Here is a 13,058-nt window from a genome sequence, read left to right on the forward strand (position 1 = left end):
AGGAAGATGGGGGGAGTGGTAGAGGGGAAAACAAAGAGAGAGAAAATATTATCCTGTTTGGAATTTGTTGAGTACCTTGGATCCGTGGATTTATAACACTGATCAAACTTGTAAAAATTGAAGCCAATATTTATTTCAATTCTTTTTTTCTATTCTTATTCTCTCATATCCTCTGGGCCTGTCCTTTTACCTGTGGTTATGTGGCCTGATAACATCTCTTAGGGCCCTGAACATCTGTTTGCCATTTTCCAGCCTTTTTTCCTCTATATTCTGCTGTTTGAACAGGATCTACTGATATATCTCCAAGTTCACCGATCATTCTACAATGTTGAGTCTGCTGTTGATCTTATTCAGTGGAACTCTCATCTCAGATAATATATTTTCTTCTTTCTTTCTTTCTTTTTTTGTTTTCTTCTTTAAAAGTTGCATTTCCTTTGGGGCGCCTGGGTGACTCAGTCGGTTAGGCGTCTGACTCTTGATCTCAGCTCAGGTCTTGATCTCACGGTTCGTGAATTCAAGCCCTGCACTGGGTTCTGCACTCATGGTGCAGACCCTGCTTGGGATTCTGTCTCTCCTTCAGTCTGCCCCTCCCCGTTTGTTCTCTCTCACTCTCTCAAAATAAGTAAATGAACTTAAAAAAAATTTTTTAAGTTACATTTCCTTTCTTTTTAATCTTACACTTCTTCTCCATATAATGGTGACGTTTTCCTTTACATCCTTGAGTATATATGGCACATACTTATAATAAGTTTTTTAATGTCTTTGTCTCCTAGATCTGCCTCCTGTGTCATGTCTGACCCTGATCCCATTGGATGAATTTTTCTATTGGGTGTCACGTGTTCATAATTCTTTGTATGTCTGGTAAGTTTTCACTGAGTGCTGGACACTGTCAGTTTTATGTGGCTGACGGCATGCTTTTGTTGTATTTCTTTAAAAACATTGGTTTGTTTTTTTCAACGTTTATTTATTTTTGGGACAGAGAGAGACAGAGCATGAACGGGGGAGGGGCAGAGAGAGAGGGAGACACAGAATCGGAAACAGGCTCCAGGCTCTGAGCCATCAGCCCAGAGCCCGACGCGGGGCTCGAACTCACGGACCGCAAGATCGTGACCTGGCTGAAGTCGGACGCTTAACCGACTGCGCCACCCAGGCGCCCCGGTTTTTTTTTTTTTTTTTAAGGCAGTTAGGTTACTAGCATGTTGGGCCAATATTTTTAAGACTTTTTAATTTTAGCCCCTCCTAAGATAGGTCTAGTGTTGGGCTAATTTTCTTTCACTTGAATGCCATCACCTTTTTGGAGCTTCCACTGAATACTCCATAGATTCAAGAAGGTATCTTTACTCTGGCTGGAGGGAATATACACATGTCCAAGCCCTTTGTGAGCTCTGGGAATCTTCCAACTAATAACTCTCTGGTAATTGCTCTCTCCTTAGAAATTGTTCTCATTTGGGTTCATGGGGTTTCACCCTATGCTTGTGCAGATCCAACGACTCCAGGACCTTTCACGGAGACTCTGAACCCTTTCTCTACAATACTCCTGTCTGAAACTCTGACCTACATATTTTAGCCACATCAGCTTCCTAACCTTCAAAGTCTGGCTGCTCAACTCAGTGAAATTTCAGTCCCTTTTATGGTGCCCTTACCCTGTTTCTTACTCTGCTATCTACAAACAAACTCCTCACAGAAAACCTCAGTGATTATACGGTTCACCTCATTTTGGTCCTTCTCTCAAGGATCACCATTCTTCCATGTATGAAAAGAGAAGTTTCTTGTATTTTGTTTGATATTCTAGTTGTTTACACGAGGATAATTCTGGACCCTATGACTCTCTCATGCTCAGAAGCAGAAGTCTCCAGCAGACTGTTTGTTTGTTTGTTTGTTTAATTTTAAAAATATCTTTATTTCTTTTTTAAATTAATTAATCAATCAATTTTTAAATTTACATCCAAGTTAGTTAGCATATAGTGCAACAATGATTTCAGGAGTAGATTCCAGTGATTCATCCCCTATGTATAACACCCAGTGCTCATCCCAACAAGTGTCTTCCTTAATGCCCCTTATACATTTAGCCATCCTCCCTCCCACAACCTCTCCAGTAAACCTCTGTTTGTTCTTCATAATTAAGAGTCTCTTATGTTTTGTCCCCCTCCCTGTTTTTATATTATTTTTGCTTCCTTTCCCTGTGATCGTCTGTTCTGTGTCTTAAATTCCTCATATGAGTGAAGTCATATGATATTTTGCTTAACATAATACCCCTAGTTTCATCCACGTAGTTGCAAATGGCAAGATTTCATTCTTTTTGATTGCTGAGTAATACTCCATTGTATGTGTATACCACATCCTCTTTATCCATCCATCCATTGATGGACACTTGGGTTCTTGCCATACTTTGGCTATTGTTGATAGTGCTGCTATTAACATTGGGGTGCATGTGTCTCTTTCAAACACTACACCTGTATCCTTTGGTTAGATACCTACTAGTTCAATTGCTGGGTCGTAGGGTAGTTCTATATTTTTAATTTTTTGAGTAACCTCCATACTGTTTTCCAGAGTGGCTGCACCAGTTTGCATTCCCACCAGCAGTGCAAAAGGGTTCTTCTTTCTCCACATCTTCGCCAACATCTGTTGTTGCCTGAGTTGTTAATGTTAGCCATTCTGACTGATGTGAGGGGGTATCTCATTGTGGTTTTAACTTGTATTTCCCTGATGATGAGTGATGTTGAGCATTTTTTCATGTGTCAGTTGGCCATCTGGACGTCTTTGGAGAAGTGTCTATTCATGTCTTTTTGCCCATTGCTTCACTGGATTATTTGTCTTTTGGATGTCGAGTTTGATAAGTTCTTTATAGATTTTGGATACTAACCCTTTATCTGATATGTCACTTGCAAATATCTTCTCCCATTCCGTTGGTTGCCTTTTAGTTTTACTGACTGTTTCCTTCTCTGTGCGGAAACTTTTTGTTTTGATGAGGTCCCAATAGTTCATTTTTGCTTTTGTTTCCCTTGCCTCTGGAGATGTGTTGAGTAAGAAGTTGCTGTGGCCATGATCAAACAGGTTTTTGCCAGCTTTCTCCTCTAGGATTTTGAAGGCTTCCTGTCTTCTGTTTAGGTCTTTCACCCATTTTGAGTTTCTTTTTGTGTATGGTGTAAGAAAGTGGTCCAGGTTCATTCTTCTGCATGCCGCTGTCCAGTTTTCCCAGCACCACTTGCTGAAGAGACTGTCTTTATTCCATTGGGTGTTCTTTCCTGCTTTGTCAAAAATTAGTTGGCTATGTGTTTGTGGGTCCATTTCTGAGTTCTCTCTTCTGTTCCATTGATCCTGAGTGTCTGTTTTTGTGCCAGTACCATACTGTCTTGATACTTGTAGCTTTGTAATACAGCTTGACATCCAGGATTGTGATGCCTCCAGCTTTGGTTTTCTTTTTCAGGATTGCTTTGGCTATTTGGGGTCTTTTCTGGTTCCATACAAATTTTAGGATTGTTTGTTCTAGCTCTGTGAAGACTGCTGGTGTTATTTTGATAGGGATTGCATTGAATATGTAGATTGCTTTGGGTAGTATTGACAGTTTAACAATATTTGTTCTTCCAATCCAAGAGCTTGGAATATTTTTCCATTTTTTGGTGTGTCTTCTTCAATTTCCTTCATAAGCTTTCTATAGTTTTCAGTGTATAGACTTTTCACCTCTTTGGTTAGGTTTATTCCTAGGTCTTTTATGTTTTTTATTTATTTATTTTAAAGATTTTAATTTTTGTAAGTAATCTCTACACTCTTTATTAAGATTAAGAGTTACATAATCTACTGACTGGGCCAGCCAGGTGCTCCCCCACCCCCTTGAAGTTTTAATAACTGTTTTATTAAGATACAACTTATATAACACAAAATCAATTCATTGTAAGTGTACAGTTCAATGGCTTTTTTAGTAAATTTATAGAGTTGTGTAGTCATTGTCACACATTTTTATTAGCCTAAAGAGGACCCTGGTGCCCATTTGTAATCAATACCAGTCCTTTCACAGCTCCAGGAACTCATTGATCTGCTTTCAGTCTCTAATGAACTATTTTATCAATATTTCATATACATCGAATCACATAATATAAAGTCTGTTGTGCCTGATATCTTTCACCAGACATTAGGTTTTTGAGGTCCAAACATGTTAGAGCACATGCCATTAGTTAGTGGCATTTTATTCTCAATGTTATTACATTCTATGAATATACACCACATTTCATTTATGCATTCACCAGCCGAGGGACATTTCAATCATTCCCAGTTTTGGCTTTTAAGAAAAATGTTGCTGATTCTACTCCCATTCCTATTCTGGTTCAGGATGATAGAAACTCCATTCCAGTGGGATGAAGCAAGAATACAGGCGCCCTCTCCTCCAAGTCTGAAGTTGAGGGCCACGGCACCCTCCTATGAAAGGGCAGGTGGCTACTCCACTTCTCATCCCCTGCCAGCTACGTATTGAAGACCCTAAATTCCAGGTGAACACAGCTGAGAAGTTAGAGGCTCTCTTCTTCAAGCTGCCCCCTATCCACAGGGCAGAGGCTCTAACTCTGAATACTGGTACTGGTAGGGAAGGGCATGATGGATAGTGTTTTCTAGAATGACAGAAATGTTTAATAGCTTGACAAGCGTTTTAGTTACATGAATAAATGCCAGCTCACCAAGTGATGTCTCTGAGCTCCCAGGGGTATCTGTTTTAGTCAGTTCAGGCCGCTATAACAAAGCACCACACACTGGGTAGCTTATGGACAACAGAAATTTATTTCTCACAGTTCTGAAGGCTGAGAAATTCAAGACCAAGACACCAACATATCCGGTGTCTTGTGAGAACACACGTTCTGGTTCACGGAGGGCTTTTCACTTGTCCTCATGTGGCAGGAGGGGTAAGGGTGCCGTCTAGGGTCTCTTTTATAAGGGCACACAAATCTCATTCAGGAAACTCTACCCTCCTAACCTAATCACCTCCCAAAGGCCGCACCTCCAAATACCACGGCACCGGGGATTCGGGCCTCAGCACTTGAATGTTGGGGGGAAGATACAGCATTCAGTCCATAGCAAAGGATAAGCCACATTTGGTAAATATTCGCGCAGTCATTCATGTTACTCTGGATTAGGGGTGGGGCGGGGGGCTGCTGTGTGGTCATTTTGTAGCTTAGAGAGTGTTCTTGTTTATGTCTGTGTTAAGACAGGACTATGGAGAATTCTCATCCTTAGCTTGTTCTATCTCAGTCACAGAGTGGACTAATCTGGTGTGATATCCTGTGAGATCATTAAAAAAAAAATTTTTTTTTAGATTTTTTATTTTTGAGAGAGAGAGAAAGAGACAGAGCATGAGTGGGGAGGGGCAGAGAGAGAGGGAGACATAGAATCTGAAGCAGGCTCCAGGCTCTGAGCTGTCAGCACAGAGCCCGATGCGTGGCTTGAACTTGTGAACCTCGAGATCATGACCTGAGCCAAGGTCGGATGCTTAACCGACTGAGCCACCCAAGTGTCCCATGATCATTTATATTTATTTTATTTTATTTTATTTTATTTTATTATGTTTTTAAATTTATATCCAAATTAGTTAGCATACAGTGCAACAATGATTTCAGGAGTAGATTACTTAATGCCCCTTACCTATTTAGCCCATCCCCTTCTCCCACAACCCCTCCAGTAACCCTCTGTTTGTTCTCCATAATTGAGAGTCTCTTATGTTTTGTCCCCCTCCCTGTTTTTATATTATTTTTGCTTCCTTTCCCTTTTGTTCATCTGTTCTGTGTCTTAAAGTCCTCATATGAGTGAAGTCATATGATATTTGTCTTTCTCTGACTAATTTTGCTTAGCATAATACCCTCCAGTTCCATCCACGTAGTTGCAAATGGCAAGATTTCATTCTTTTTGATTGCTGAGTAATACTTCATTGTATGTATATACCACATCCTCTTTATCCATTCATCCATTGATGGGCTTTTGGGCTCTTTCCATACTTTGGCTATTGTTGATAGTGCTGCTATAAACATGGGGGTGCATGTGTCCTTTCGAAACAGCATACCAGTATCCTTTGGATAAACCCCTAGTAGTGCAATTGCTGGGTCGTAGGGTAGTTCTATTTTTAGTCTTTTGAGTAACCTCCATACTTTTTCCAGAGTGGCTGCACCAGCTTGCATTCCCACCAGCAGTGCAAAAGAGATCCTCTTTCTCTGCATCCTTGCCAACATCTGTTGTTGCCTGAATTGTTAATGTTAGCCATTCTGACTGATGTGAGGTGGTATCTCATTGTGGTTTTAACTTGTATTTCCCTGATGATGAGTGATGTGGAGCATTTTTTCATGTGTCGGTTGGCCATCAGGATGTCTTCCTTGGAGAAGTGTCTCTTCATGTCTTTTGCCCATTGCTTCACTGGATTATTTGTTTTTTGGGTGTCGAGTTTGATAAGTTCTTTATAGATTTTGAATACTGACCCTTTATCTGATACGTCGTTTGCAAATATCTTCTCCTATTCTGTCGGTTGCTTTTTAGTTTTACTGATGATCATTTATATTTAATAGGAGAACACCGGGGCCTGGCTGTGAATGCCAGCACAGTCTGCTTTACTCTTTATTAAAGGGGAAAAAATGAAAATAATAGAGTAAAAAGATAGGAAGTTGAGAAGTAAATGGGGATCACATCACCGATAGTCTTGGTTCTTCACGTAAAGAGCTGGCATTTCACTTTGGAAAATGGATACTTCACACTGAGTGTCAAAACACACACCAGTGAGTAGCAATCACATCTGATAATAAAACACTGAACCTGCAGAATTTTCCCTTTACTAGAAATTAGCGAATCCAAATGTATCCTAGATCAGTATTTCTCTCAGCAAGATGCTGAGATCTTAAGATCAAGATGCTTAAAAAGCAAGATGGCTTTTTAATATGCCATCTTGACTTGAAGAGAAAAGGGAAGGCCCAGCTGAGGCTGCCTGTGTGTGATATTACACGACCCCAACCTAGACAGTGGGACCTGAGTAAGACCACATGCTATAGACTGGGTCCCCCCAAAACCTGTATGTTCAAACCTACCCACCAATGTGATGATAGTAAGAGGTGGTACCTTTAGGATGTGATTAGGTCGTGAGGGTGGCACCCTCATGAATGGGATTAGCGCCCTTGTGTAAAAGAGGCCCCAGAGGCTCGCTTGCCCTTTCCACCACATGAGGGCATGGCGTTTTAGAAAATGGTCATCTGTGAACTAGAAAGTGGGCTCTCACCAGACATGGAATCTGCCAGCGCCTAGATCTTGGATTTCCAGCCTCCAGGACTGAGACAAGTGAGTGGCCCTTCCTTAAACCACCCGGTCTGTGGTAATTCTGTTATAGCGGCTGGACGGATGAAGACACCACAAGAATGTGTTTTCTTATGCGGCCATCACATGGTGAGTGTGCCTGGGTGGGACTCCATTTGAGAACACTGTGTGAGCAGGGGCAGTACTGAAGTGTTTTATTTTTTATTTATTTTTTTTTCAACGTTTATTTATTTTTGGGACAGAGAGAGACAGAGCATGAACGGGGGAGGGGCAGAGAGAGAGGGAGACACAGAATCGGAAACAGGCTCCAGGCTCCGAGCCATCAGCCCAGAGCCTGATGCGGGGCTCGAACTCACGGACTGCGAGATCATGACCTGGCTGAAGTCGGACGCTTAACCGACTGCGCCACCCAGGCGCCCCCTGAAGTGTTTTAAATTTGGGGGAGGGTAGGGGCCCCTGGGCCGCTCAGTTGGTTGGGCCTCTGACTCCTGACTTTGGCTCAGGTGAGTTCGGTTGGTGAGTTTGAGCCCTGAGTTGACATTGACACATTGACAATGTGGAGCCTGGTTGGGATTCTCTCTCCCTGCCTCTGTCTCTGCCCCTCCTCCACTTGCTCTCTATCTCTCCCTCTCAAAATAAATAAAAATAAACTTAAAAAAAAAATTGGAGGGGTTAGGGTCACCTGTGTGGCTCAGTCAGCTGAGTGTCTGGCTTCAGCTCAAGTCATGATCTCATGGTTCATGGGTTTGAGCCCCATGTTGGACTTTGGGCTGACAGGCAGGAAGCTTTCTTCCTCTCTCTCTCTCTCTCTCTCTCTCCGCCCCTCTCCCACTCTCCCTTTCTCTCTCAAAAATAAATTAACGTTAAATAAAAAAAATAAAATAAAATTATTTTGTGGCAGGGGAAGGAAGAAGAGTGGTTCCCGTCACTGCTTTAGTAGGCTCTCCCTGGCAGAGACTGTGTTTATTGAGGTGCAGTGAAGGGAGCAGTCATCATTTCTAGGTGCAGTGAGAACGAATGCAGCCTTTTGGGAAGAGCCCCGTTTGCAAATGTGTGCTGCACGGGAGAAATATTCCCCGAGTTCTCCAGGACCAAGACCGCACAGACCCTGGTGCCTGGGGCTCCAGAGGGGTCGGTCGGAGCTGCGGGGACGGAGCGCCTCCTGGGGGCTACGTGCGGAGCTGCAGTAGAGGCAACTGAAGCCCCTGGGACAGGTTGCGTGCGGGGACAAGCGGCAGGAAGAGGCTGGTGTGTGTGCGTGTTGGGGGGCGGGTTTGTCTAAGATGCCCCCTTCCCCAGATAAAGGCTCCTCACCACCCTCAGGGCCTCCACTACAGCCAGACCTGGACTCTTCATCCTGCACTGGGACCCCGCCCCGCATGGCTCTGGTCCTCAGGTCCACATCCCTGCACCCTCCTGGGGCAGAATCCTGAACTAATTACCTCTCTCTCTCTCTCCCCTCCCCAGCCTCTCCCACCCCTTTACCTACCCCCCACCCCCACCCATCCACCTATCTACCTTTGACCCCATTGTGAGTTCAGGGGTGGAGGGAGCCTGAGCCCATGCTCAACATCTATTAATGAAACAAGAGGGGAGGCTTGCAGGGCTGGGTGTTTGTTCTAAAGGAATCCGTTCAGGGGTGCCTCGGGGGCTCAGTCAGTTGATTTCTGCTCTGGTCAAGATGAGTTCAAGACCTAGGTGAGGCTCTGTGCTGACAGCCCGGAGCCTGCTTGGGATTCTCTCTCCCTCCCTCTCTGCCCCTCACCGGCTCTCCTTCTCCCAAAAATAAACATTTTCTTTTTTTAACATTTATTTATTTTTGAGAGCGAGTGAGAGAGAGACAGAGTACAAGAAGGGGTGGGGCAGAGAGAGAAGGAGGGAGACCCAGAATCCGATGCAGGGTCCAAGCTCCAAGCTGTCAGCACAGAGCTTGGTGCCAGGCTCAAACTCACAAACTGGGAGATTGTGACCTCAGCTGAAGTCAGACGCTCAACAGAAGGAGCCACCCAGGTGCCCCTAAAATAAACAAACATTTTTTTTAATTTATTTTTTTTTAATTTTTTTTTTTTTAATTTTTTTTTCAACGTTTATTTATTTTTTGGGACAGAGAGAGACACAGCATGAATGGGGGAAGGGCAGAGAGAGAGGGAGACACAGAATTGGAAACAGGCTCCAGGCTCTGAGCCATCAGCCCAGAGCCCGACGCGGGGCTCGAACTCACGGACCGTGAGATCGTGACCTGGCTGAAGTCGGACGCTTAACCGACTGCGCCACCCAGGCGCCCCTAAACATTTTTTTTTAAATAAAGGAATACTTTCAGAAAAAATCTGAACATTCTTTGGCCCAAAAAAGATTCTCGTGGCCTCAGCTAGCTGCTTGGCCCTTGTCTGGCCAAGGCTGGGGGATGGGCAGAGGTGATCTGGTCACACTGAGGAAGGGTGGAGAATTCTGAGGGGGGCCCAAGAAGCCACAGGAAATTCAGAAGGGTGTGGGGGTGGGGAAATGTTGGGGACAACTCTGAACTGAGAACAGTGGGAGGGGCAGCCATGGGAAGAGCATTCCTGGAAGTGACAACCCCAAGTGTCACACATCACTGCCCCCCAAGTGGGAACAAACTTAGTAAATGTGAGAAACAGAGCTGGGATCACTGGTGGAATGCAAAAGCAAAGCAAAAGAGGGTTCAAAGTGAGTTTGGGGAGGTCATCGGGAGACAGGGTGAGCAGTTTGGATTTTCTCCTAAATATAACAGGACACCACTGCAACTTTTAAGTAAGAGAGGGACTCGGTCTGATTTATATTTGAAAACATTTTTTAATGTTTATTTATTTCTGAGAGAGAGAAAGAGAGAGCACGGGAGCAGGGGAGGGGCAGAGAGAGAGAGAGGGAGACACAGAATTGGAAGCAGGCTCCAGGCTCCGAGCTGTCAGCACAGAGCTTAATTCGGGGCTCAAACTCACGAACCACGAGATCATGACCTGAGTTGAAGTCAGATGGGTAACTGACTGAGTCACCCAGGTGTCCCTAATTGAAAAGTAACTCTGGCTGCTGTGTTGACAAGGCACCATGGAAAGAGCAAACTAGAAGCAGGAATAATCAATCAGTCACTGCTGTCCTACAGATGAGCGAGGGTGATGGCTTGGACCCAGGAAGTGACTCTCCATTGAGGGTGATTCTGCCATCCAGGGGACAGGTGGCAATGTCTGGAGTGTTTTTAGTTGTCACAGCTAGGGTGGACGGGGTGCTACTGGCATCTGAAGGCTGGAGGCCAGGGCTACTGATGAACATCCTGCCAGGGACCCCACCCCTCAGGAACTATTTGACTCAAAATGTCAGTAGTGCTGGTCAGCCTGGGTGGCTCAGTCTGTTGAGCATCCAACTCTTGATTTCGGCTCAGGTCATGATCTCATAGTCATGAGATTGAGCTCCAAGTGGGGGCTGCTTGAGATTCTCTCTCTCCATTTCCCTCTGCCTTTCCCCTGTGCTCTCTCTCTCTATAAAAAAAAAATTTTTTTTAATTTTTGAGAGAGAGAGAGAGCGAGAGAGAGAGATAAGCAAGGGAGGGGCAGAGACAGAGGGAGAGAGAGGATCCTAAGCAGGCTCCCGTGCTGTCAGTGTGGAGTCCAACACAGGGCTCATCCCACAAATTGTGAAATCATGACCTGAGCCCAAATGAAGTGTCAGATGCTTAGCCAACTGAGCCACCCAGGCAACTGCCCCAAATTGAAAAAAAAAAAAAAAAAGTGTCAATGGTGCTAAGATTGAGACATCTTGGATGAGAGTAATGAATGGTAGTGGGGTGGGGATAAGTGGATGGAATTTTTACAATACCTAAGAAGTTGAGCTGATGGGTCTTGTGGGTAATTGTACATGGGAGTAAAGAACGTAAAGAAAGTAAAGGAAGCCGTCAGGCCAATGCTCAGGTGTGGGCAGGGCTTGGTGCCGCATAATATTTAGAGAGATGAAAAGCAGGCTTGTGGTGAGAAATAGTGCTGCATGATGCATGTTAAGCTTGAAATGCACACTGCAGATTCCTGAGTAGGTGTCTAATAGACAGGAAAGGGTCAGGGCTGAGATACAATTTACAGTCATCAGCTCGTTTATTGTTGTGTTTTGTGGTTATCTATTTTGGCTTGCTTTTTATTTTTATTTTTGAAAGAGAGAGATAGAGTGAGCTGGGGAGAGGAACAGAGGGAAGGAGAGAGAGAGAGAATCCCAGGCAGTTTCCATGCTCAGCATGGAGCCCAACACAGAGCTCAATCCCATGATCGTGAGATCATGACCTGAGCTGAAATCAAGAGTCAGACCTGGGTGCCTGGGTGGCTCAGTCATTTAAGTGTCTGACTTTAGCTCAGGTCATGATCTCATGGTTCGTGGGTTTGAGCCCAGCACCAGGCTCTGTGCTGACAGCTCAGAGTCTGGAGTCTGCTTCCGATTTTGTGTCTCCCTCTCTCTCTGCTCATGCTCTCTGTGTCTCTTTCTCTCAAAAATAATCAAAAAAAAGGGGCACCTGGGTGGCTCGGTCGGCTAAGCATCTGACTTCGGCCCAGGTCATGATCTCACCACTCGTGAGTTTGAGCCCGCATCAGGCTCTCTACGGTCAGCATGGAGCCCGCTTTGGTTCCTGTCTCCCTCTCTCTCTGCACCCGTCCCCCCAGCTCATGCTTTCTCGCTGTCTCAAAAATAAACAAAAACATTAAAATAATAATAATTTTTAAAAAAGAGTCAGACACTCAACTGGCTGAGCCACCCAGGCGTTTAACCTCATTTTGAAGAAACTTCAGACTCACAGGAGTTGCAAAGAAACGTACGGGGACATCCCGTGGACTCAAATCTCCCCCCTCCTCCGTGTTATCATCTTCCACAACTAAGTACAATCTGAAAATCAAGGAATTGTCTGCACACAATCAGGGCAAGCCCGTGTCAAGACCCAGGCCTCCCTCCTCTCTGGGAGGCCCCTCCTCTGTGAGCTCCATGCTGTGATATCTATAGACAAGAGCCTGCCCTGGGAAAAGGGACCCTGGCTCTCCCCCGATAGAGCCCAGGTTGGGCAGTGGGGACCCGGATCAGAGTGCAGAAGGAGGTGGGTATTAGGGGCTGGATTGTGCCCCCGGTGCCGCATTCGTATGTTGAAGCCTTAACCCCAGTACCTGTGTATGTGGAGATAGGGCCTTTAAGTGGGTAATTCAGTTAAAGCAAGGCCATAGAGCAAAGTCAAATCCAGTAGGCTGGTGTCCTTCTTTTTTTTTTTTTTTTTTTATGTTTATCTATCTTGAGAGAGAGTGCAAGCAGGGAGGAGGCAGAGAGAGAGAGGGAGAGAGAAAGCATCCCAAGCAGGCTCCGTGCTGCCAGCCCAGAGCCTGACTTGGGGCTCGATCTCCCAAACTGGGAAATCATGACCTGAGCTGAGATCAAGGGTTGGCTGACTGAGCCACCCAGGTGCCCCAGGACTGGTGTCCTTCTACGAAGAGATCAGGACACAGGCACACAAAGAGAGATGGCCACGTGAGAGCTCAGTGGGAAGATGATGTCTACACCCCAGGGAGAGAGGCCTGGGAAGCAACCAGCCTGTTCTTTCCAGCCCTACTGACACCTTCGTCTTGGACTCCAGCCTCCGAACTGCGGGCAAGATGTTTTCTGTCATTTGAGCTGTTCTGTCTGTGGTGCTTTGTTACGGCAGCCCAAGCACATGACACGAGAGCAAGGACAGAGGTGGCCACAGGTCACCTCCTCCAGGAGGCCTCTTCTGGTTTCCCAGGAAGAAGTGACCACGCCTTTGTCGTGAACAT

Source organism: Leopardus geoffroyi, chromosome E2 (assembly GCF_018350155.1).
Source record: "Leopardus geoffroyi isolate Oge1 chromosome E2, O.geoffroyi_Oge1_pat1.0, whole genome shotgun sequence".
Taxonomy (NCBI): Eukaryota; Metazoa; Chordata; class Mammalia; order Carnivora; family Felidae; genus Leopardus; species Leopardus geoffroyi.